Source organism: Chiloscyllium plagiosum, unplaced genomic scaffold (assembly GCF_037043375.1).
Source record: "Chiloscyllium plagiosum isolate Xiang-an unplaced genomic scaffold, Cpla_swu_hap1 HiC_scaffold_2, whole genome shotgun sequence".
NCBI classification, from domain to species: Eukaryota; Metazoa; Chordata; class Chondrichthyes; order Orectolobiformes; family Hemiscylliidae; genus Chiloscyllium; species Chiloscyllium plagiosum.
Genome location: NW_028270140.1, coordinates 113,791,375 through 113,817,518, shown reverse-complemented (window position 1 = coordinate 113,817,518; position 26,144 = coordinate 113,791,375). Strand labels below are relative to the sequence as shown.

At 39.0% G+C, this 26,144-nt stretch overlaps 1 protein-coding gene and 1 pseudogene across 4 annotated transcripts in view; both read left to right on the top strand.

Annotated features, from left to right (window-relative positions):
- ssbp2b (single stranded DNA binding protein 2b) overlaps window positions 1-26,144 on the top strand; it is a 384,293-nt gene that overhangs the window by 230,422 nt on the left and 127,727 nt on the right. The window lies entirely within an intron of this gene.
- On the top strand, window positions 12,820-13,233 carry LOC148151965 (ATP synthase F(0) complex subunit C2, mitochondrial pseudogene; annotated as a pseudogene).

Sequence of the window (26,144 nt, the reverse complement as noted above, 5' to 3'; positions counted from 1 at the left end):
TTTGGGCAAAAGCCCTTCATCAGGAATACAGGCAGAGTGCCTGAAGGGCGGAGAGATAAATGAGAGGATGGTGGGGGTGGGGAGAAAGTAGCATGCAGCGGGTTTTTTAAATCTCTTAAGTAAAATAGGTGCAGGAGCATGTGTGGCTTTGGAAATGCATGATTATTTAGATAGCTATTCAGGTTATAACATGCAGGATTTAATTGTGTTTGTTCAACTCTTAGAATTTTTGTCCTTGGTTTCTGCTTTGAAAGTGCTAGGTCTCTCTTTTAAAAGTGTTAACGGTGTCATTGGTTATTGCTATAATGTTAACGTGGCTTTTTAGCATCAACATTTACTGCAGGTAGTTTCAGCCTATTATCAGCTGAAATAGACCAATTCTATTTCCGTCTAAGTAGTTAGCATCAGCTTATATTTTAAAATTACTTGTAATCACTTCTTAGTCTCTCTTATCTTTTTATTGAAATACATATGTCAGTTTGTACTATGACATTACTTAAAGGTCATGTTATTTGTATATGATGTTCAGCGGTTTGAATATAGTGTTCAAAATTAAATCTTTGACATCAATAAATCAACTTAAAAAAGCATGCAAGTGAGATGTAATACAAGTTGACCTATGTGTTGTGTGATACTCTGTAAATCAACAATAACTGGACAAAAGGATTGTGAAAGGAGCACTGGACAGTGAATACTGCTTTTTTTCAAGGCATTTTAATCATGGCATTTCTTAAGTCCTCGCATGTTCCGAATCACAGAATTCTTACAGTGCAGAAGGAGGTCATTTGGCCTATAGTATCTGCACCAGTTCTCTGCATTTTAACTTATTGACAATCTCCTACCTTTTGCTCATTCTTATTTCCGTAATCATCCAATGCTCTCTCGAATACCTCAATTGAACCTGCCGATGCCACATTGCCAGGCTGTGCATTCCTTACACTACTTGCAATATGGAAAAAAAAGTTTTCTCACTAGACATTTGCTTCTTTTGCAAAACACTTTAAAACTGTGCTCTCCAGTTTTTGATCCATTTGCTAATGGAATCAGCGTCTCCCTATCCCTCTGTCCAGTTTCTTCATGATTTTGAATACTTCTATCAAATCTTCTCTCCATTTTAGAATTAAATCTAAGTTTTAGACTTTATAGTCATGTGTACCCAAGTGCAAAAGTACAGGAGTACAGTGGAAAGTTTTCATTGTCACCATACACTGTGCCATCTTAAGTAAAAGTACCTAGGTACAAAAACTTAAAAACAAGCTGGAAAGAAATAAGGAACAAAGTTAAAAGTTAAACATTACAGTCCTTCTTAGTTTTAAGTTGGAAAATAAAACTAAAAGTTTAGCCATTGCAATCTTTCTTAAGTGCTTAGCCATGCTGGGACTGCACTTCTCCTCCTCTGCTTTGGCACACTTTCCTTGTGCTGGCTTGATCTTCCCTGCTCTTCTCATCACTGTAGCTATCTGGGAAACCTCAGTTCCCACATTGGGCTCACTCTTGGGATCTTGGACGACCAAAGTCTGGACCTAGACCTTTGGCTGCTGCCACACACCAGACTACTAATGCCCCAATCCAGACTTTGACCTCTCCAAGCTAAACAGTCCCAACTTCTCTGATCTATCATCGACAAAAAGCATAACAGCACAGAGCAAAATCCTTCAGACCATCAATTCTGTGCCAGTCACTAAAAACCTTACTACACTGAAGCCCATTTCCTAGCCCTTGATCCATAGTTTTGTATACTATGGCATTTTAAATGTTCATCTTAATGCTTCTTAAAGGTTGTAATGGTGCCCATCCTCTACCACCTTTTTAGGCTGCGAGTTCCATGTATCCTCCACACATTGATTAAAAAGGAATCCTTTAATCCCCTTAAAGTATCCTGTCCCTTACCCTAAATCTCTGCCCCTGGTTATTGACCCCTCTATTAAAGGCAAAGGTTTGTTCCTATCGACCCTATCTATACCTGCCATAATGTTGTAGTCCTGCTCCTCGGATGCTACCTGACCTGCTGTGCTTTTCCAGTCCCACACTTGTTGATTCTGATTTCCAGCATCTGCAGTCCTTACTTCCTCCACAATATGATACCCCCTCTCACCCTTCTCTGCTTCAAGGAAAACAACCTTAACCTTTTAATCACTCTTTTTGCTGAAATGCACCAGCCCAGTCATCATCCTGGTGAATCTTTTCTGCACCCTTTCCAGAGCAATCATCTCCTTCCTATAGTGTGGCAACTAGACTGCACCCAGTACTCCAGCTGTGATTTTACCATTCCTTTACAGCTCTAATATAATTTCCCACTTCCTACGCCTTGACTAATAGAGGAAAGTATCGCATATGCCTTCTTAACAACCCTATCTACCTGTCCTGTTGCCTTCAAGGATCTAGGCACGTACACATAGAGTTCCTGCTCATCCTCAGTGCTCAGGGTTCATTATGTACTCACTAGTCTGTTAGATCTCCATCACAGCATACTTTTCAGAATTTAAACTCCATCTGCCATTGTTCTATCCATCTGACCCTCCTGTCTGTATCATCTTGTAGTTGGATGTTTTCCTCCTCGCTATTTATCACACTACCAATTTTGGAGTCATCTGTAAACTACTGATAAAGCCCCCAATGTTTGTGTCTAAATCATAAATGCAAACTGTAAGCAACAAGGAACCCAGGACCAAACTCTGTGGTATGCCACTGGACACAGGTTTCCAGTCACACAACCACATTCAACCAGAACACACTCCCTCTTGCCACTAAGCCAGTTTTGAATCCAATTTGCCTGAGTGTCGAGGGATCTTACTTTCTTGACCAGTATCCTAAGCAAAAGCTTGGCTAAGCAACCTCACTGCAGTCCATGTAGACTACAGGAACCACATTACTATCGTCCATAAATCTCCTCAACAAATTTGTCAGTCATAATAAAAACCGAAAGAACTGCGAATGCTGAATATCAGAAACAAAACAGAAATTGCTGGAAAAGTGCAGCAGGTTTCCTTAGCATCGGTGGAAACATTTTGGGTCCAGTGACCCTTCCTTAGAGCTGTTGTCTGTCTGACAAAGTCCACGCTGACTATCCCCAATTAATCCTTCCCTTTCCAAATGAAGATTAATTCTGTTCTCAGAATGTTTCTAAGAATTTCCCTGATACTGATGTTAGACTCTTTGACCGAGGGGTCCCTAGTTTATCGCTACCACACTTCTTGAGCCATGGTACCACATTAACTGTCCTCCAATCTTCTGTTACCTATCCATGATATTATCCAGCCCTGCAATTTCCACCATTGCCTCCCACAGCAGATTAGGGTACTTTGTTAGGCCACTGTTGGAATATTGCATGCAATTCCGGTCTCCTTCCTATCGGAAAGATATTGTGAAACTTGAAAGGGTTCAGAAAAGATTTACAAGGATATTGCCAGGATTGGAGGATTTGAGCTATAGGGAGAGGCTGAACAGGCTGGGGCTGTTTTCCTTAGAGCGTCGGAAGGAATGAGGCCTCATTCCTGAAGAAGGGCTAATGCCCGAAACGTCGATTCTCCTGTTCCCTAGATGCTGCCTGACCTGCTGCGCTTTTCCAGCAACACATTTCCATCTCTGATCTCCAGCATCTGCAGACCTCACTTTCTCCTCTATGGTGTATTAGCGTTCATTAACATCGAAGATAGAGGTTGTATTCAAATCTTTACATTCTTAATTACATTCAGAACAGATAGACAAAACCTTTTTGTTTTGACATTTTCTCTGGAGCACAGTGCTTCCTAGCGTGCAGTGATCGCTTTTTTTTTGTTTTTGCTTTTAGTTTTTTTTATGCTGAAGTTCATCTTTTGTGACCTAACCTCTCAGCATTCTAAAGTGGAAGTTGAACTGGTCCAGAGGCCAGCAGTGGCCACTTGGACAAAAAAAGCCTAACTGCTAAGAACTTTGTGGATAGTCATTGTTCAGGATGGAATGTGGGTATTGTTATAGTGCAACATGTTGTTGCAGACTTATGAAAGAAAGATTTATTTCATGTACACTGCCATGTATGCAAATTTACTAAAGCTTTTCTTTCTTTAAGTTGAAACCCACTAACTTATTTTGTAGCTACATTGTTTAAGTGTACAGTTTCACTTAATACCATGCATTGCTTGCATTATTTTTAATACTGTCTTACAAGCAAAAACAAACTCACTGGGAACTTCAAATATTCGAGAATCCTATAATGCTTGAGTGTAGGTTTTTTTTGTTTTTAACCAATTGTCTTATAATTTCAGGTGCTGTGGTATATTTTATTTTCGAATACGAACAAATGTTAATTTGACTCTGAAAGTATTTTTTCTGCAATTTGGTAAAGACTAACCAATTTTTAAAAGTATATTAGTGACTAATTTTCAATCAACTTACATCTATGCTGTGATAATTTACTTAAATTGAAGTTTATTAGAATTTATGAAAACAAATATGTCAACTATCAATTTCTTTTGTAGACCATTGTCTATTATCAAATACCAAAAAGGTTAGATTATATATAAATATTGGAATCAGAATTTCATTATTTCTGATTTTTTCTGCCCTTTCCAATACTTTTATTATTCTATTTTTTCCTTTTTTTTATTTTTATTTTTATCTTTATAATGAGCAAAGGCTGATTTGCTGTTAATTTCAATTGAAATTGTGAATTGTTGCAGAGTTCGGTTTGATTGATGAAGAATTGGATTATATATGACAGTCTGACACTGTGATAAACTAATCATTGGCTTAATGTAGTGTGGAATATCATCATATTATGTCATAATATCCCACGGAAATTTTAATGTCAGCCGTCAACACTGAACACAAGCAAGTCTTTTTTTAAAAAATGTTCAAATTCAATAAAAAATTGTCATCAACTTAAAAATTGTTATTGATGTAACAAATGGACACAACCATAATTTGATTCTTGTGTATGACCATAGACTATAGGGATTGCAAACTATTTGACCAGTTACCATGGCAACAGCTTCTTTCTCATTGTTGTTAAATGAGGCTAGGCATGATGCAGGTTTTGAGCTCTTCTTTCAGTGAATAAGTTTGTACTACAAGGGGCTGTCTGACTTAGAAATAATTATGATTAATCCTTTCACATTTTAAAGTTTAAAATCATATTGTTTGGTTTAAATTCGAAAAGATCTTAAATACAGCTGAAAGTTCAACTCCTCCAAATTTTGCATTGTCTAATTAGAGAAATAGTAGGAATCTAAAATGAGTTTTATATTAATGATTGATCTGGATTATTGACTATTAAAGAGGCTGCTATGCTGACAGCAAATATTTTGGAATTTGATATATGATATTCGATAAAATGAAGCTGGGCATACTTTTAGGCTGAACATACTATTCAGGTCAATATAGAGAATTAGTGAGTTAGCAAGTGCAAGGCAGTACTATACTTCTGCAACTATGGATTGCAACTTGTATAAATGTTATGGGGGCTCACATTTTCATCTGCAAGGGAGGAATCACAAGTTTTGCAATGTTGCAATCCAGCTATATGGCTCTATTTCTTTTATCACGTTGATAGGGGCAGGTTGGAGAGAGGTCACCACAGCTAGAAGTAGCCTAAGGTGGAAATCAGAACTGGTCAGTTGCAAAGATCAGAAGGTTAGAATGGTTGTCTGTATTCATTGGAACATTGGTCTGGTTCTGTAAATGACTGGTCAGTACCCATGTCCTTACTTCTCACTCCCCCTCAATCTCTACCAATTCCAATGCCCCATCCATATCCCATCAAACCTCCCATCATAACCCCCCTCATATTTGCGGCAAATTCTGTTTTTTTTTTGTTTGAGAGTTATTAAAATACCTTAATCCTATTATCTGCTCATGTGACTGCAACCAAAACGAAACACACAATTCCTTTAGTATTACTGTAAACAACTTCTTTTGAGCTAGATCTGTAAGTGGGACTTGGAGCCCAGCCATACATTCACAACAATTTCATTCCATAACTGTATTAAAAAATCTTCATAGTCCAGAATAATAATGCTATTGAAATTGTTATAACACTTGGCCATTAGTCCATTTTTATTCAAAAGCTTATCATATTGATTTTAAATCTTTAAGTCAAGCATTTGTTCATCTCGTTCAAAGCTATCAAATATCTGGATTCCAGATCAATGTAAAAGTTAAAGCACAGTGCCCAAGTGACAAATTAAAATTTTAATCTCAATTATGTTGAAAGTAGAAGGGCACTTGATCAAGTATTCTAATGCATCTGAACTCTTTCAAAATGTAAGCCTGGTGTTGTGCGATTTATGAGTCACTTATTATTTTAATATTAAAAACATCTTACACATGAAGTTGTCAACACCTTTTAAACTTACTTGTCAAAAGTTCCCCACCCCAGATGACTGTTGGCCCATCACTGTTCTGAGATTCTGCAAACCATGTCTCCTAACAAACTGGCTTGACTTCATGGAAATGGTGGGAAGCCTAAACTGACAATCTCCACACTGGGGTATGTAAGGGAAGCATGCGAGCTTGCTAATTATAATCTTATGCCCAGGCTCAAAGAAAATCCTGCAGGATAAGAATGGAGTCCGGAATCCTGGAATTGGGTTCTACTTGCTATTTTTAAATTTCCCACTTCTGTCTGACATAAGAGAGGAATGAAAGTGCAGCTCTTTCTTTAAATGATTTGTGCATCCTATATAGTAGTTTGTGATACACATACATATATTTTCTTCCTGAATAAACACCTTTATAGCTATAAATTAAATTTACTAAACCTTTTAATTCCTAATGGACAAGTACTTTACATATCTCAAAGGTATAAGTTTTCTCTGAACTTAGGTTGTGTGCACAATTTTACAAGAAGAATGATCCGACCTTCTGACTTCGGTCAACTGTGATAGTTATTCTGAAGCTTAGGATAACCAGAAGAGAAGTTGGAATTAGTGAGATCTGCGGAAAGGACCTATCTACATTGATTGTGTAACAGTGGATTTTCAACAAGATTCACATAATTGTTTGTAGGTTATTCAATGAATGATTAATTGTAGAAAGTCATAGTCAACAATCATTACTACATTAGCCCACATATTTTTATAAGATTTCGTACTGAGATTTCAGAATTTACTTTAAAATTACAAAATTAAGGCATGATATAAAGAGATGACATTATTTTATATGTATCTCTCTACATTGCTGTGTTTTGTCATCATGTAAAAATACATATTTTAACTCCAGTTCTATTACAAAAGATTGTTTATGTGGTTTCTTATGAGAAAGGGCTTCTTTTGGTAGAGGTCTTGCGATGATGAGAGAGTTTCTAACCAAAGCTTACTGTATTTTAAAGGCTGAGAGAAAAGAAAAAAGCCAGTTGAAGCAAGAAATAATCTAATCATAGTGACCTAGTAAAAATTATGAAAACAGTTATAAAAGGTGAAATGTTAAAAATACCACTTCCCATTAATGCCATTGCCCTTATGAGGTAGTCCCAAAATTAGGTGGGTTGTTTCCTCTTGCTCATCTACAATCACTGCAAAGGAAGGAAATTATTTGCCCACCGACTCCTTGACCAATGAGCTTTAACATATAAAGCAAATCTTATCATTATTTTCCCTTGTATTGGTTATGACAGCATATAACAAATGAACATCTCTTAATAGTTTTCCGCTATAAATGCAACAAACTTGGTCATGATTTGGAGATGCCGGTGTGTGATTTTTAACTTTAAACAAAGTGGTCATCTTAAGAAATGCAACTTTGAGCTGAAATAACTGTTTTCAGAAAGCAAAAATTTAATGATGTCCAAATTTCATTTGAATCATTGTTTGGAGATTTTTAATTATTGAAATACAAAATGCAGTTCAATTAACATTAGGTAGAAGCTGTAATAAATCTCAGTTCATAATTAGAATTGATGGAATGAGCAATATGCATAAGATTAGATTAGATTAGATTACAGTGTGGAAACAGGCCCTTCGGCCCAACAAGTCCACACCGACCCGCCGAAGCGAAACCCACCCATACCCCTACATTTACCCCTTACCTAACACTACAGGCAATTTAGTATGGCCAATTCACCTGACCCTGCACATCTTTGGATGGTGGGAGGAAACCAGAGCACCCAGAGGAAACCCACGCAGACACAGGGAGAACATGCAAACTCCACACAGTCAGTCGCCTGAGGCGGGAATTGAACCCGGGTCTCTGGCGCTGTGAGGCAGCAGTGCTAACCACTGTACCACCGTGCTGCCCACAAATGCCGCCCATAAGTTAATTCTTTAAAAAAAAATGCAGTTGCCAAAAGGCTTAAAAATCGCACAACACCAGGTTATAGTCCAGCAGGTTTAATTGGAATCACACTAGCTTTCGGAGAGGTGATGAAGGAGTGGCGCTCCGAAAGCTAGTGTGCTTCTAGTTAAACCTATTGGACTATAACCTGGTGTTGTGTGATTTTTAACTTTGTATACCCCAGTCCAACACCAGCATCTCCAAATCATGGCCAAAAAGCTTGTAATTTCCATAGCAAAATCATTGTTATTTGGGTAAAATGTGTGACTCACTTGAGAAACAGCTGTATTGTGACTTGAGGCAAATGGAAGTGATTCCAATTTTCCGCCTTCTCCCTAAAAATGAAACAATTGTGTCCCACTGTCAATAAAACAAATATTCTGCAAAATAACTATCATACTTATCAGCTATTTTGCAAATCAATGAAGATGGAGAGATACCATAAATTTGTTCACTGTTTAATAGAAACATAAATTATGCTAGAATTTACTAGGGTGTAAATGTTTGAAATGAACCACATTTCCTCTTTTTTCCCTACTTGTCATTGTTGTAAAACATGTGAAATGGCTGCTGAACAGCAACATGTATCAGTGCAGATTTCTTTGCTGTTTGCATATGGTCGTCATAAACAAAATGTGGTCTGAGAGAACTAGTAGTTTTGGCACTAATCCAGGCATGCCTCAAGGTGCAGTTAAACCCACTAGAAGGTTTCCTTTTCAATAATGTACAAGTTGCTTCATTGTACACGGTAATGTTTGGTGGGTTTTATAAGGTCTTGTAGCCCAAGGCTAATTGGTTTTGGCTATGAGTAGCAAGTAGCTTTTTCTGGCTTGATAAATGAGCTTCAACAAACTAGAAGTTTGACTTTTGTCTGTTGTTCTGTTTGAACATCAATAATGATTAGGATCTACAAAGCAAAGGAAATGACTACAATCTTTGTCCAACCCCACCTTCATCCTCCTCCCTATCGCATGCAAGAAGAAAAAGTATTCTAGAATGTAAAAGTTGTCTTAAGTCCTTTGGGAGAAAAGTGATTGAATGCAGAGTTAACCATTGCTTTGTTTAGTATTTCATTTGTATGATACATTACAATATACCAAAGCAATCTGTTGATTTTGTGTTCTCTACTGTGACCACAATTTCTGCTAAGTTGTCCTTCCATATTTAATAGAGCATTATGAACACTTGATATGAATCTTGCATATTTTAGAATGGGATAAGACATTAATATTTTCATAATGCATTTCCAGCCAAAGAGAAAAAAACGATCACAAAAACCATAACCTGTTTTAGCCTTTTTATTTGTTTTTAGGCATTGTACAAGATACTATCTCTGACATTACAAATTAATGTGTTTGTGTTGATCGTTTTATTGCCAAACTGTTTGAAAAAGCGACACAGTATAACTTATTTTGAATCATCATACGCTCCAAGCTTTACTGCAGAAAGTCATTGTTAGAAAATAAATTTGAGGCTATTGACATTGACTCTCCAGTTTTTGTGTTTATGTTCATAATGTTGGCGTATTTATTACGGTATAAATCTCAAACTGAGACTCAACATGTTTGCCTCCTGCATATCATTTACCATTATTCAGTTGTAAAATATAGTGGTTCCTTCCATGGATATCCCTAATTAAAACTAAGGGTCCTTCACACCCCTGGGGTCCCAAACCCACCAGTTAGATTGTCTGTAAAATCAAAAGGTGTGTATCCCAAAAGACTTCCTTCAGAGGAAATTCCATTTATTTTCTATTTCAATAACTAATGCCAAATCTCTTCTGAATTCCTTACGCTGATTTTTTAAAAGTGTATAATAAAATAACATTATTGCTACACTTGATTAAGTTTTGAAAGGGAGTAACATTGATTTTGTTTTAATACTGATGGTGTTTATTCTAAATTAGTTGTATCATGCAAAAATGGCAATACATGGCACTAAATATGTGAAATACAGAAATGTAGAAAGTAGTTACAGCCTTTTGGGTCTTTTCTGCAAACCAATATGATCATAGCTAATCACCCTACATCGTGTTCTGTTCCGGCATTCACCCCATATGTTGATCCCTGAATAGTACATCTTTTTCAGAACACTCAATGTTATGGCCTCAACTGCTTTCTGTGGCAGAGGATTCAACAGAATTGCCACTTCCAGGGTGAATAAATTTCTCTTCATCTAAGTCTTAAATGGCGTATCCAGTATCTTTAAACAGTGACGCCTGTTCTAGACTCTTTTTAATTGGAAACATCCTTCCTATATTTACCCTGTGTAGTCTTGTTACAATTTTACAGATTTTTATGCAATTCCTCCACCCCCCCACACACAAATTCTTCTGAACTCCAGTGAATATAGTTCTAACCAGTCCAGTATTTCTTCATATGTTACCCAAGAATCAAATCTTTGTTGCACTCCGTCATGAGGTAGAACATCTTTCCTTAGGTAAGGAGATCAATGCTGCACTCAGGACTCCAGGTGTAGTCTCACCAAGGCCTTGTATAGTTGCAGCAAGATATTCCTGCTCCTGTATTTGAATTCTTTCACTATGAAGGCCAGCATATCATTTACCTCTGTTATCCCCTGATGCATTTGCTTGCTTATTTTCAACAACTGGTGTGCAAGTACACCCAAGTGTCGCTGCACCTGCCTTTTTCCCCAATGTATCATCATTTAGATAATGATCTACCATGCATTTGCCCACTAACTCAACTTGTCCACATCAGACTTAAGCATCTTTGCAGCTTCCTCACAATTCATCCTCCCACCCAATTTTGTGACACCTGCAAACTTGGAGATACTACATTTAGTTCCCTCATCTAAACCATTAATATATATTGTGGTTGCATGGAGTCTAAATGCTGATCCTGTGGTACCCAACTAATCACTGGTTGCCACATAGAAAATGACCCATATATTCCTACTTTGTTTCCAGTCAGTTCTTTGTCCATTTCAGTCCACTAACCCTTAATTCCATGCACTGTAAATTTACATGCTAACCTCTTAATGGATCTTATTGAAAACCTTCTGCAAATCCAAGTAAATCACACCCAGTGGTTCCCCTTTATCAACTCTATTAGTTAAGTCCTCAAAAATTGCAGTAGGTTTGTCAAATGTGATTTCCCTTTTGTAAACCCATGCCATCTCTGCCTAGCCCTTTACAAGTGTTCTTCTGTTAATCTTTTATAATGAGTTCTAGCATTTTCTGTAGTTCAGATGTCAGGCTAACTGCTCAGTGATTCCCTGATTTCTCTCTACCTTCATTTTTAAATAGTGGAGTTACATTAGTGATCATCCACTCCATAGTTCCAGTCTACAGAATCACAAAAGATTGCCGCCAATGCATCTACTACTTCAAAAAAATTTTCAGAAAATGAGGCTGGAGTGAATACTTATATTGTTAATGGTATGTTGTTGCATCTGCTGTCCCGAAAAAGGCAAAAGTTAGCTGCATTGCAGAAACAACAATTTTTGTAAAAATAGAGTAATAATTCCAACATTTGAAATTGCACAATGCTGTTTTTCATGATTGGTAACCAGAAGCTAAAGTGCTATTATAATGTAAGGAATACCTCTGTGTAGAATACATTTAAAACCTTGAAATTAATCAACAAAAAGTACGAAATACTTAATTACATCAGCTTGGCTTTCTCTTTCTGCAGATTATGGGAAACGTTGCATACTTCATTCTCCATGTATTAATGGGATCCTGGGTTATTCAGGACGTGTTCTAATGACAATGGCAAAGGGAATGCAGTAACTTCCTTCCTGAGAATTGTATTATTTTCTTACTTCCTGCATAGTTGTAGACATGATTATACATTCAGCTGTAAAAACGAGCCTACTTCTATAATGAAAACAAGAACAAAGATACTTTACTACAAGATTAATATGTGCACACACTTTTACAAAGTATACGTATTTGTAAAGCACTTGGAACAAATTTTAAGAATACTGGTTGTTATAATTGACAAAGATCAAATCACAACTTTTTTTAGTAAAATGCATGTTGATAACCAAATTAGGCTCACTAAGTCACAAAGGAAGTTGAGACTTTCAGCACTGTCACAGACTAACAGGGAAGTCTATGGGTAGATCTATGACAAAATTAAATGCATAAAAAATGCAAACAAAAAACCTGTTGGAACGAATTACCTATTTGGATATCCATTTATACTAAAACCTTAAAAGAAAACTTTTATGTAATACTGGTAACACTGCTTTTGATAGTCCACAAAGCTTGATTATCGTAAATTTGAACTTCAGTGTCAAAATTCAAATTCAATTCAATCCAAAGGAAATGGAGTGTAAAGCTATGTACATTTTTCTAAAACCAAACAAGGCAGTCGTCACACCACAGCTGGAATACTGTGACAGTGTTGAACTTGTTATCTGAAGAAATATGCACTGACAGTGAAGGCAGTCCAGAGAAAGTTCACTTAGCTGATAGCAGGTATAGGTGAACTGGCTTATGAAGAGAGATCGAGTAGGTTGTGCTTGTATTCATTGTAACTTAGGAGAATGAGATGAGACCTTATTAAAACATACAGGGTAACTTGTAAGGAGAAAATGTAAATCATGATGTATGCTTGTGCTAAGTTTGTCTCCAGCCCTGCTGTGTTTCACAGCACTTTGAGGACATTCCTTGGGCCGATATCAAACTCAGTCTTGAGCAGATCAGAGATCAGAAATGAACAAGCACAGCTCTTCCCTTCATCAGGAAATACACCAGTACTGAACAGTAGGACCTCAAGATCAGTATCACCTCCAGGGATATCAATACTGTTGCTGCTCATTGGTATCAGTGCTGCTCCTGGCGGCATGGCTGACCCTGGTGCTGGTATTGGGATGGTATTTGATATTATTGCCAATGTCAGGAACCCTTCCGTGAAATGGCAACTTTTCTTTTATATAGTCTTGGGATTTGCCCTGTCTAAAGTTATGGGTCCCTTCTGTCTGATGATTGCCTTCCTGCCCCTCTTTGCCATGTAAATTCCTGTGGGAGAATCTGAGAGGTGGCTAGGGAAGACTAGATTATTGTAGTGAGTGCTTTTGACCTCTATCACCATGAAATATTAAGAGGATTTTTAAAAAAAGTCCTTTTGTATCAGAATTCAGATTTAATAGTGGTCACTAAATAAAATGGTGAAACAATTAAAAAGAATTAGAACTTACAAGATTCTTAGGGGCTTGACAGGGTGGATTTGGAAAGGTTGTTTCCCATTAGTCCAGGATCGGAGGGTAGAACATAGAACAAAGAACAATACAGCACAGAACAGGCCCTTCGGCCCACGGTGTTGTGTCGAACATTTGTCCTAGCTTAAGCACCTATCCATGTACCTATTCAATTGCCTCTTAAAGGTCACCAATGATTCTGACTCTGCCACTCCCACAGGCAGCGCATTCCATGCCCCCACCACTCTCTGGGTAAAGAACCTACCCCTGACATCCCCCCTATACCTTCCACCCTTCACCTTAAATTTATGTCCCCTTGTAACACTCTGTTCTACCCGGGGAAAAAGTTTCTGACTGTCTACTCTATCTATTCCCCTGATTATCTTATAAACCTCTATTAAGTCACCCTTCATCCTTCGCCGTTCCAATGAGAAAAGGCCTAGCACTCTCAACCTATCCTCGTAGGATGGACCTATTCTCCATTCCAGGCAACATCCTGGTAAATCTCCTCTGCACCCTCTCCAAAGCTTCCACATCTTTCCTAAAGTAAGACGACCAGAACTGCACACAGTACTCCAAATGTGGCCTTACCAAGGTCCTGTACAGCTGCAACATCACCTTACGACTCTTGAATTCAATCCCTCTGCTAATGAACGCTAATACACCATAGGTTTTCATACAAGCTCTATCCACCTGAGTGGCAACTTTCAAAGAGTTATGAACATAGACTCCAAGATCCCTCTGCTCCTCCACCTTACTAAGAACCCTACTGTTAACCCTGTATTCCGCATTCTTATTTGTCCTTCCAAAATGGACAACCTCACACTTTATAGGGTTGAACTCCATCTGCCACTCCTTAGCCCAGCTCTGCATCATATCTAAGTCCCTTTGCAGCCGACAACAGCTCTCCTCACTATCCACAACTCCACCAATCTTCGTATCGTCTGCAAATTTACTGACCCACCCTTCGACTCCCTCTTCCAAGTCATTAATAAAAATTACAAACAGCAGAGGACCCAGAACTGATACCTGCGGAACTCCACTTGTAACTGGGCTCCAGGCTGAATATTTACCATCTACCACCACACTCTGACTTCGACTGGTTGGCTAGTTCTCTATCCAACTGGCCAAATTTCCCACTATCCCAAGCCTCCTGACTTTCCGCATAAGCCTACCATGGGGGAACCTTATCAAATGCCTTAATAAAATCCATGTATACTACATCCACTGCTCTACCCTCATCCACATGCTTGGTCACCTCCTCAAAGAATTCAATAAGACTTGTAAGGCAAGACCTACCCCTCACAAATCCATGCTGGCTGTCCCTAATCAAGCAGTGTCTTTCCAGATACTCATAAATCCTATCCATCAGTACCCTTTCCATTACGTTGCCTACCACCGAAGTAAGACTAACTGACCTGTAATTCCCAGGGTTATCCCGATTCACTTTTTTGAACAGGGGCACAACATTCGCCACTCTCAGTCCCCTGGTACCACCCCCATTGACAGTATAATCTCAGAATAAGAGGTCACACATTTAAGACAGAAATGAGCAATTTCTTATCTCAGAGGGTATTTTTGAAAGTTTTTGCTGTGAGGGCTGTCAAGGGCTGTTCAGTATATTCAAGGTCAGGATTTTTAATCAGCAAAGGAATCAAGAAATGGCAAGAATCTGGAGTAGAGGATTATCAGATCAACCATGATCTTATTGAATGGTGGAGCAGACTCAATGGGCTGAAAGGCATACTTCTGCTTATATTATAAATGATAATTTTTAAAAAAGCATAGTAATACATTTATTTGAGAAACATTTGTTTCTATGCTCATTTAACTTCCATAATCTGCTTTAATTAATGGATCTAGTTATATTTCTTAATTTGTTGAATGTGCTTTGCACCTAAAATAATTTAAATCCAATGCTTTTCCAAAGCCAAATAAATGGTAAAGAATTATAAAGTAGTTTTTGTGTAACATTTTAGACATTTTACTGCATTCAAGTTGCTATATAAATGTAAAGTACTGCTGAATAATGAGTCTTAAAAAGATAACTTGATTTGTTATTCATTCATAGGATGTGAGCATTGCTAGCTAGCCCAACATTTATTGCCTATTGCTAATTGTCCTTGAGAAGGTGGTGGTGAGCTGCCATCTTGCATTGCTGCAGTCCATGTAGTATAGGTAGACCCAATGTATTGTAAGGGAGGGAAGGCAAGGCTTTTGATCCAGTGCTAGTGAAGAAACGACAATAAAGTTTAAAGTCAGGATGGTGTGTGACTTGGAAGCGAACTTTTTTATTTATCATTGACTCATGGGATATAGGCAATGCTTGCCCATCCCTAGTTGCCCTTGAGAAATTGGTAGTGAGCTGCCTTCTTGAAGTGATACAGTCATTTGCTGTAGATTGATCATAAATTCTGGCAGGGATGGATATCCAGGGTATTGACCGAAAGACAGTGAAGCAATGGAGATAGTGAGTGACTTTGGTGTGGGGAGTCTTGCAGATAGTGATGTTCCAATTTATTTGCTGCTCTGGTCCTTTTAGATTGAAGTGGTTGCACATTTGCAAGGTGCTATCTGAAGAGCCTTGGTGAATTTCTGCAGCTTGTAGCTGGTGCACACTGCTGCTTCTGAATGTCAGTGTTGGACGGAGTGAGTATTTGTGAATGTGGTGCCAACCCAAGAGGACTGCTTTGTCCTGGATGGTATCAAGTTTCTTGAATGTTATTGGAGTTACTCTCATCCAGATAGGTGGGGAGTATTCCATCACATTTCTGACTTACGCCTTGTAGATGGTGAACAAGATTTGGGAAGTCAGAAGGTGAGTTACTTCTTGCAACATCTCTACTCTCTGACCTGCTCTTGTAACCTTTGTATTTATACAGCTGTTCCCACACAGTGGTAATCTCCATGTTGTTGATAGTGGAGTGGGTTGGAGGGTGGGGGTGCATGGTGGAGATTCAGCAATGATAGTGTTGTTGAATATCAAGGGACAATGGTTAGATTTTATCTTGTTTGAGATGGTTCTTTTTGGATATTTATAGCATAAACGTTACTTGCCACTTTTCAGACCAAGCCGGGATTTTATCTAAGTCTTATTGCATTTGGACATGGACTGCTTCATTATCTGAGAAAGAGTATTGATGAAGCAGACAAAGATGGTTGGGCCGAAAGAACTGTTGCACAGATGCCTTGGAATTGAGATGACTGACTACAAATAACCACAATCATCTTCCTTTTCATCAAATATGACCAACCAGTGGAAAGTGTTCCCGATTCCAGTTTTGCTAGAGCTCCTTGATGCCCATTCAATCAAGTATGGCCTTGCTGTCAAGGACAGTCACTGTCATCTCTGGTTTTAAGTTCTTTTGTCCATATTTGATCCAAGGCTTTAATGAGAGGGCCTGCAATGTTGACCCAAATTGAGCATCAGTGAGCTTTTATTCCTTTGCCAATGCTGCTTGAAAGCTTGGCTAACAACCCCTTTCATGACTTTGCTGATGATCAAGAATAGTCTGTTCGTATTGACTGGTTTGGATTTGTCCTTTTTTGGAGAGAATGTGCCTGGCTAATTTTCAGTAATGCCAGATAGATGCCAGTATTGTAGTTACACTGGAACAGCTTAGTTAGAGTTATAGTATGATTGCTGGAATGATGTCAGGGCCCATAGTGTTTTCAATATCTGTTTTTTTGCTTTGGTGCGCTGAGCTCCCTCATAAGACCATAACACACAATACATAGGCTGAATGGTCAAATTTCTTATCCTATGAAGCCTGCGCCACCTTTCAATCATAGCTGAGCATGGAGTTATAAGCTTTGCCAAAACTCTAAGGAGCATTTTAAAGGAAATGGAGAATAGTAAGGGATATTCTGGAGCTTCGGGATGAGAAAACTGAATATAAACTAGAGCAATAAAAATTGTGGCTACCCAAAAAGAGATAGTAAATATGGCCATGCAGATTTTTCAATGGTTTGGAGGACTGGAGAGGATTACAGAAATACAGAGGGATTTGATAGTGATAATCAAGATATTGCTTGATGGAATCTGTTGTAGGTCAAATAAACATGGGTGATAGGTGAATACACCTTTATGCAATTTAAGACATGGACAGCAGTGTTGGATTACCTTGAGTTTGTGGAGGGTAGAATGTAAGACACCAGTTAGCAGTGTCTGTTGTATTTGTCATGTTAGAGATGACAAAAACAAGAACAAGAGTTTCAGCAGCAGATGAACTGAAACTAGTGTGAAATCAGGCAATGTTATGGATTTGGAAATGAGGTCAGAAGATAACCTTGTTCATGGAGTTCTGCAGATAGATGAGGTTATATTAACAATTGATGTTTATAACTTGTCATAAACCAAAGCAAATTTAAACAAATGTGTTTTCATCAATCATGTTTACAATGAAAGCAAAAGAAATGCGCATTTCTGAGTAAGACTTAGATCTGGGAAAACAACATTTTTAAATTATACTAATTTCTATTCCACAGTATTAGATTCACTTGATCATGGAATGATGAGTTAGCAAAATGGGTATTTATTGAGCCAGTTTGGAAATAATATACACACAGAATTATTTTTGTTGTCTTCAACTTGTGTTAAAAGTGAAATTTCTGTTCAGTCTGTTCTTGAATGCTTTAAACAGTCACTGTTTTTTGTTTGGTCTATAATTGCTTCAGTTATGAAGTTTTGAGAAAGAAAGGAGAGGAGAAATGTTGCTGCTAAAATCAACTGGTAATTTTACGTCACATACAGTAAATGTCATCATTTTTAGGAATTATAATATGATATAGTGTAAAGCCAGAATTTACTTTCAATTCTGAGAGTGGCAAATGTAGAAGAGAGAAAAAATCCAGAGACTAATGCCCACTAACTCAGAAAGAAAAATTTAATTATGAGAGAGAACAAACAAGACAGAAAGGTAAATAAAGAAAAAAGAAATCTTAATCTCTGATGGGATTCTCACTTAACTAAGGACTGCAAAATTTTCAGTTGGGTTCTGTCGATAGGCAGCTTGTTTCTTGTAAGATGGATTTAACTGAGGCCTGAGCATCAATATCTATGATGCCAATTAGAGTTCCAAATCTAAAATCAAATTAGAAAGTCCAAGCAGGAGAAGTTTGAAAACAACTGTTTAATTGTGTTCTAACCCCATTCAGAAAGGAATCCAAAGTGATTGTGATGATTTGAATTGTCAAAGTTCATGCCAGATAATGGTGTGAGGGTGAAAGAAGCGTATACATTTAAACAGAGTGTATAATTCCTGTTTTCTTTGTTGAACCCAAAGGTCTGAACCAGTTGTCTGTAGAGGAAGTTTAAAATATTGAGCAGGGGGCAATTAGGCTGCTACCTGGCGAGATTGGGCTAATGCCCGAAACGTCGATTCTCCTGTTCCCTAGATGTTGCCTGACCTGCTGCGCTTCTCCAGCAACACATTTCCATTCCTTATCTGGTCTTATGCCATTGATGTATTAGTCTGCTGTGTTAAATTAAAAGCGCTAACTTTGCCAAGCTGTTGCATTTTAAATTAAATGCTACCAAGATGCCACAGTTAATTCAATATAAACATTAAACACAGGTAACATTATGAAGCTGTAATTTAGAACAAATTATTACATTGAATGTTGGTTCATTTCTGCATCCAGTTTGTTGTCTGTGCTGATTGACAGTTTTCTTATTCTTAACTACTCAGACCATTTCTTTTCTCACATGTTTTGGGCACTAAACTAAATGGTCCTGGTACTGATCCTTGGGGAATCCTGTCCTCCTGTTTGCAAAATACCCATGTGTCTGTATCAGCTCCAAACTCTTCATGATTTTGAAAATGTTTTTGAAATCACTCCTCAGCCTTTTCTCCAGGGAAAATAATCCCAACTGCTCGAAACAAAAAATAGTGGAAATTACATTGGGTCAGGCAGCATCTGTGGAGAGAGAGCAAGCTAACGTTTCTGGATGACTCTTCATCAGAGCATTTTTAATTTTCGGTACGCATGCCAACATCTGCAGTAATTTGTTCCCAACTTCTCTAATCTGTCTTTATCTGAGGTTCTCACCTTTGTAACCATTTCTCCCATAATAATCCTCCATATTGATGGCCTGCAAACAGAGGTAACTTATTAAAAAACTAATTGTTTTCATTCTTCAGACAATGCTTCCATCTTGAGGCAGCCTCACTACCTCTTTTCAACATCCACACCACCCACCTCTTCCAAGATAATGCTTACTGCCCATAGTTTTCGGTTATCTGATTGGTCATCCTGCCGACAGACTCTAGCCGCTATCTCTATTTGATTGGCTGTCTGAGATAGACAGTTGATTGGGCGTTTAAAGGAAGATTGCACTAATGATAGCACTCTGAAATCATTATGGTCAGAATCTGCATTTGGTTCTGATACCGGGAACTCTTCTAAAGTGGGAATGTGTGTACAAGGTTCCATTAACAATAATCTGATAAATGATTTGAGGATGAAGCCAAGATATCAGTATAACTCCCCTACTCCAAGAGTGTCATAGTCTTTTTTATTCTCAAGTGAGAAGGCAAGGAAGGGTAAGTACCTCCATTTAAAATTTAACCTGAAAGGCCGTACCTGTTTCAGTTCATTACTGAGTATCAACCAAGAGTTTGTGCTTAAGTCTCTGGAATTGTGCTTAGATCCTTCTGCATGTACACAATACAAGAATAAATAACTTGCTTAGTTTCCAATAACCATTTGCCATGTCGTGAGAGCTGAAAATGTCACATACCCATAGTTTTGTCACATGATGTAACGAGTATTAAAAATAATCGTAAGATTCAAATTATTAGTGTTAATTTAAACTTCTGAAAACCCATGGAGTTAAAGCTAAACTTTCAGCCTGTTTCTGTTCTCTCTCGTTCTTTTTTGTTCAATGAGTCTAAACCTTGCACTACCCCCAGGAGCCTGATGCTTGGTGAGCAATAGAACTTAATTGTGTGGGAGACTTCCCAGTGGTGGAATAGAACTACACGATTAAGATGTTGGAAACATCTTGAGTGTACTGATAGTGAGTGTTGGGAAGTCCCTTGTGTACCTGCATGACATGCATGTATCCTAAAAAGCAAAAAAAACTTCAGATTCTCAGCTGCATCTGAGTGTCATGCAACAGGTGAAGTGATCGACTTTCAAGAGTCAGATAGATTAGCTGTTGCTTTTTCTCTTTGAAAAGCATTGTTCTGTAACAATGATTCAGATTGGGTAGAAGAAGGCATTAGGCAATTTGTCATGCTGTCTGAAGAAAGGGGGAATCTAGTGTCTGAAGCAATGAGCGGAAGCCTACCCTACACAGGAAGAGAAGGTGAGGGTGTAGGAATGTAGAGGGGAACTAAAGGGCTATTGTTATTGATTATTATTATTATTGTAAGTGTAGGCAATGGCCTAGTGGTATTATTGTTGGACTGTTAATCCAGAGACTGAGGCAATGCTCTGGCGACTGAGGTTCGAATCCCACCAAAGTAAATGGTAGAAATTGAATTCAGTAAATATCTGGAAAAACAGAGACTAGTGATGATCATGAATCCATTGTCAATTGTCGGAAAAATCCATCTGGGTCATTAATGTCCTTTAGGGAAGGAAACTACTTTCCTTTGAGTTATGTTACAGACTTCCCAACAGTGGTCAGGACCAGAGGTGCAAGATGTACCAGGAAATAGATAGGGCATGTCAGAAATTAGATTAGATTACATTACATTACAGTGTGGAAACAGGCCCTTCGGCCCAACAAGTCCACATCGAAGCGCAACCCACCCATATCCCTACATTTACCCCTTACCTAACACTACGGGCAATTTAGCATGGCCAATTCACCTGACCTGCGCATCTTTGGACTGTGGGAGGAAACCGGAGCACCCGGAGGAAACCCACACAGACACGGGGAGAATGTGCAAACTCCACACAGTCAGTCGCCTGAGGCGGGAATTGAACCCGGGTCTCTGGCGCTGTGAGGCAGCAGTGCTAACCACTGTGCCACCGTGCCGCCCACAAGGTCACGGTGATCATGGGGCACTTCAATATGCAAATGGACTCGTGAATAGTTTTGCCGGTGGATCCAAAGAAAGGGAATTCATGGAATGCTTACAGGGTGGCTTTTTGGAACAGCTTGTGATGGAGCCCACAAGGGAGCAGGCTATTCTGGACTTAGTGCTGTGTAATGAGCCAGGTTTTATAAAAGATCTTAAAGTAAGGGAACACTTCAGAGGCAGCGATCATGAAATGGTAAAGTTCAATCTGCAGTTTGAAAGAGAGAAGGCAAAATTGGATGCAATGGTGTTACAGTTAAATAAAGATAACTAAAGGGGCATGAGAGAGGAACTGACGAAAATCAACTGGAAGCAGAGACTAGCAGGAAAGACAGTAGAACAACAATAGCAGGAGTTTCTGGGTATAATTGAGGATACAGTACAGAGGTTCATCCCAAGAAAAGAAAGATTGTCCGGGGGGGAGGGGGGGGGGATTAGACAGCAATGGCTGACAAAGGAAGTCAGGAAATATATCATATAAAAAGAGAGAGCCTGTAAAGTTGACAAGAGCACTGGGAAATCAAGATTGGGAAGACTACAAAAACAGAGGATAACAAAGAGAGAAATAAGTAAGGAGACTATCAAATATGAAGGTAAGCCAGCCAGTAATATTAGAAATGATAGTAAAAGGTTCTTTCAATACATAAGGAACAAACAAGAGGCAAAAGTAGACATTGGGCCACTTCAAATTGACACAGGAAGGCTAGTGATTGGAGATAAGGAAATAGCTGAAGAATTTAATAAATACTTTGTGTCAGTCTTCACAGAGGAAGACATGAGTAATATCCAAACAATTAAGAAGAGTCAAGGGGCAGAGTTGAGTATGGTAGCCATTACAAAAGAGAAAGTGCTAGAAAAGCTAAATTTAAAACAAAAGGATAAATCTCCTGGCCCGGTTGGGTTACATCCTAGAGTTCTGAGGGAGTGGCTGAATAATTAGCAGAGGCATTGGTTGTAATCTTTCAAAAATCACTGGAGTCAGGGAAAGTCCCAGATGATTAGAAAATTGCTGTTGTAGAAAATGGCAAATTATCGGCCGATTAGCCTAAAATTCTAGCATCCATCATTAAGGATGAGATTTCTAAATTCTTGGAAGTGCAGGATCGGATTAGAATAAGTCAGCATGGATTTAGTAAGGGGAGGTCGTGCCTGATAAACCTGTTAGAATCCTTTGAAGAGGTAACAAGTAGGTTACACCAGGGAAACGCAGTGGATGTTATCTTTGACAATGTGCCTCACGGGAGGCTGCTGAGTAAGGTGGTTGAGGTGAGCTGCTGGCATGGATTGAGGATTGGCTGTCTGACAGAAGACAGAGAGTTGGGGTAAAGGGTTCATTTTTAGAAAGGCAGCTAGTGACAAGTGGTGTCCCGCAGAGTTCAGTGTTGGGCCGCAACTGTTCACTTTATGTATTAATGATCTGGATGAGGGGACTTGGGGGCATTCTGGCGACGTTTCCCGATGATATGAAGTTAGGCGGACAGGCAGGTAGTTCTGAGGTGGTGGGGAGGCTGCAAAAATATTTAGACAGTTTAGGAGAGTGGTGCAAGAAATGGCTGATGAAATTCAACTTAAGCAAATGTGAGGCCTTGCACTTGAGAAAAAAGAATACAGGCATGGACTATTTTCTAAACAGTGAGAAAATTCATAAAGCCAAAGTACAATGGGATCTGGGAGTGCTAGTCCAGGGATATGTAAAGGTTGACTTGCAGGTTGGGTCCAGGTTAAGAAAGCAAATGTAATGTTGTCATTTATCTCAAGGGGATTGGGATGTAAAAGCAGCGATGTGCTACTGAGACTTTATAAAGGTCTAGTTAGGCCCCATTTAGAATACTGTGTCCAATTTTTGGCCCCACACCTCAGGAGGGACATACTGGCACTAGAGCATATCCAGCGGAGATTCACACAAATGATCTTTGGAATGGTAGGCCTAATGTATGATGAATGGCTAAGGATCCTGGGATTGTATTCATAGGAGCTTAGAAGATTGAGGGAAGATCTAATAGAAACTTACAAGATAATGCATGTCTTAGAAAGGGTGGACGCTGGGAAGTTGTTTCCGTTAGGCTGCGATACTAGGACCCACGGGCACAGCCTTAGAGGGGGTCAATTTAGAACAGAAATGAGATATTTCTTCAGTCAGAGAGTGGTGGACCTGTGGAATTCATTGCCATGGAGTGCAGTGGAGGCCGGGAGGTTAAATGTCTTCAAGGCAGAGATTGACAAATTCTTGATATCACAAGAAATTAAGGGCTATGGGGAGAGTGCAGGGAAGTGACATTGAAATGCCCATCAGCCATGATTGAATGGCAGAGTGGACTTGATGGGCGAATGGCCTGCCTTCCACTCCTATGTCTTATGGTCTTGCCTTGTCTGGCCTGCATGTGATTCCAAGCCTATAGCAAAGTGATTGACTCTTAAATGCCCTGCGGGGAAGGGCAATAAATGCTAGCCTATGCTATGATGTCCTCATCCTGTGAATGAATTTAAGAAAGAAAGTGGTGACTCTGTTGTTGGAGCAAGGATAGTCAAGAGAGAGATAGATGGTCCTAAAGGGAAGGATTGGTGCTGTCAATGGCAGGGTGCTCAAGCTTGAACTGAGGGTATTGAAGAGTGGAGGGAACAATCTTGGGGATGGGAACGAGCTTCAGATCTTTGAAAGTTCCAGGGTCATGGTTTGGTATCTTATGGTTGTATGGGAGAAGATCACAGAATCATACAGTAAAGGAATGAAGATAACGAGAGATGTGTGGACATGAGGATGATAATAGATCTGACCCAGAGGGAAGAAAAAGCATCTGAAAGGAGATAGTTAAAGGGTGACTGGGAGAGAGTTGGTTCGAGGGCAACAGAAGAATGAGGAATGACACAAGTTTCAATCAAGCAACATCCCACTAAGGTTATTAGATGGAGAAGAGGATGTATTGATTGAAGGAGAGTTGCTGTTGAATGAAGTAATGAGGGAGGGTATTGGCAGGCCAACAATCTGTTGTGAGGACTAAAAGGGAGAACATTGGAACATTTATGCAACTTTGATATTGAAGTAGTGTAGGTAAAAATGATTATGGGACCACAGTTGTCACCCATAGACTGACATCATCCAAAACTCATCTCAAATTAAGTGCAATATCCTTAGCTACATGAAAATATTGCAGCATAACTAAAGTATGACACATATGAATGAAATTAAAGTAGACCTGTATTGAAAATGAATATCATACATGCAATGATTAAATAACCCAGTAATTTTTATGCCATTACAATTTCTTTTTTTAACTAATACCATACTTAAGTGAAGCCCCAATATTCATAATAGATGTCGTGTTGCCTAAACTACCCTTGGCAACCACTGTCTAATGATGTAGGCCTAGAGGGCTCCAGCCTACTTGAATGTCTCTTGGTGGGAGCAGATGTACCCTTGCCAACCTGACCTGCTGGAGGTCATGGGATTACTGGGGGGGGCGGGGTGGGGCGCGGAGTAGCAAGGTATTGTGGGGTAGGAAGGACAATTTGGGAATTGCAAAGGTTTCTTCTGCTTCACCTGCAACCTGCAATACCGCTTTCATCCTCCACTGTCCTTACTACCTGATATAATGGTACTTGCTATCTTTGTGCGGTAGTGATATTGCTTCAACATATTGATGTGATTCAGCGATTCTTCTTTTTCCAGAGATCTGAAATCATTTACGTTTCCAATCCTTTTAACTACCCTGAAGGACTGCCATCCTTGAGAAACAGGATCTCCTGATCTCCCAGAGGTCTAGAGTGAAGTAGCAAGCTGTAGCAGCATTTGAGGTCTTCGGTGGGGGGGGGGGGCGGAGGTGGTTTCAGAAGATATTGCAGTTTCAATCAAACAGTGATCATTCAGAGAGTCAATGTTTGATGCTCCTGCATACAAGGAATGTGTGCCCATCTGGTTCCCTTTAGAATAGTGGCTTGATCTTCACCTGGGGTAATGGAAGGTCAAAATTGTCCTACCCATCACTGCTGTGTGATTTGATGTGCTCTGTGGCCATGTAAAGCTAACTGGCTGGTAGTCATTTGGTAAGCCATCCCACCCTCGAGGAATTATCGCTTGTTTCCTGTCCTGCCTCCAACAACCTCACTGCTGTGAGAAGATTCTGCCCATGGATTTTGTAAAACCCATGGGTCAGCAAGTCTACTGATTTCAGATATATAAACTACATCCAGTTTTGGAATGAGGGAGGCTTTAATATCCTCCCTCATTCCAAAACTGGATGTAGTTTACATAAAACATTAAAATTACATCACATGACAATAACATATTGATGTGATGATGGTTTGCTCCCTTTTAGATGTTTTGATGATATAGTGCTCAGATGTTTGAAGAAGGTTTTCAGATTCGTGATTTTAAACTGGAATGATATGGATCAGACAGTATTTCTGCTTCCCTATAGATTGTGCATGCTTTTACAGTCCTCTCCTTGCATGTAATTTAACCTTCAGTATCATAGCTTTGACATGTTATTACATCAGCGTGTCTCAATATTACCAACAGCTACGTGTCTGGGATACTGAATTTAAATGCCAAATTCAGTGCTAGCTTTTCTGCTTTGTAATCACTTTGTCATCTGTATACACAGGCAAAGGAAGTTCACCAATCACTAGATTCCCGTTTTCCATTTTTCATTGACAACATTTGCAGACACTTGTAGCTTGTAAATGAAGAGAACAAAT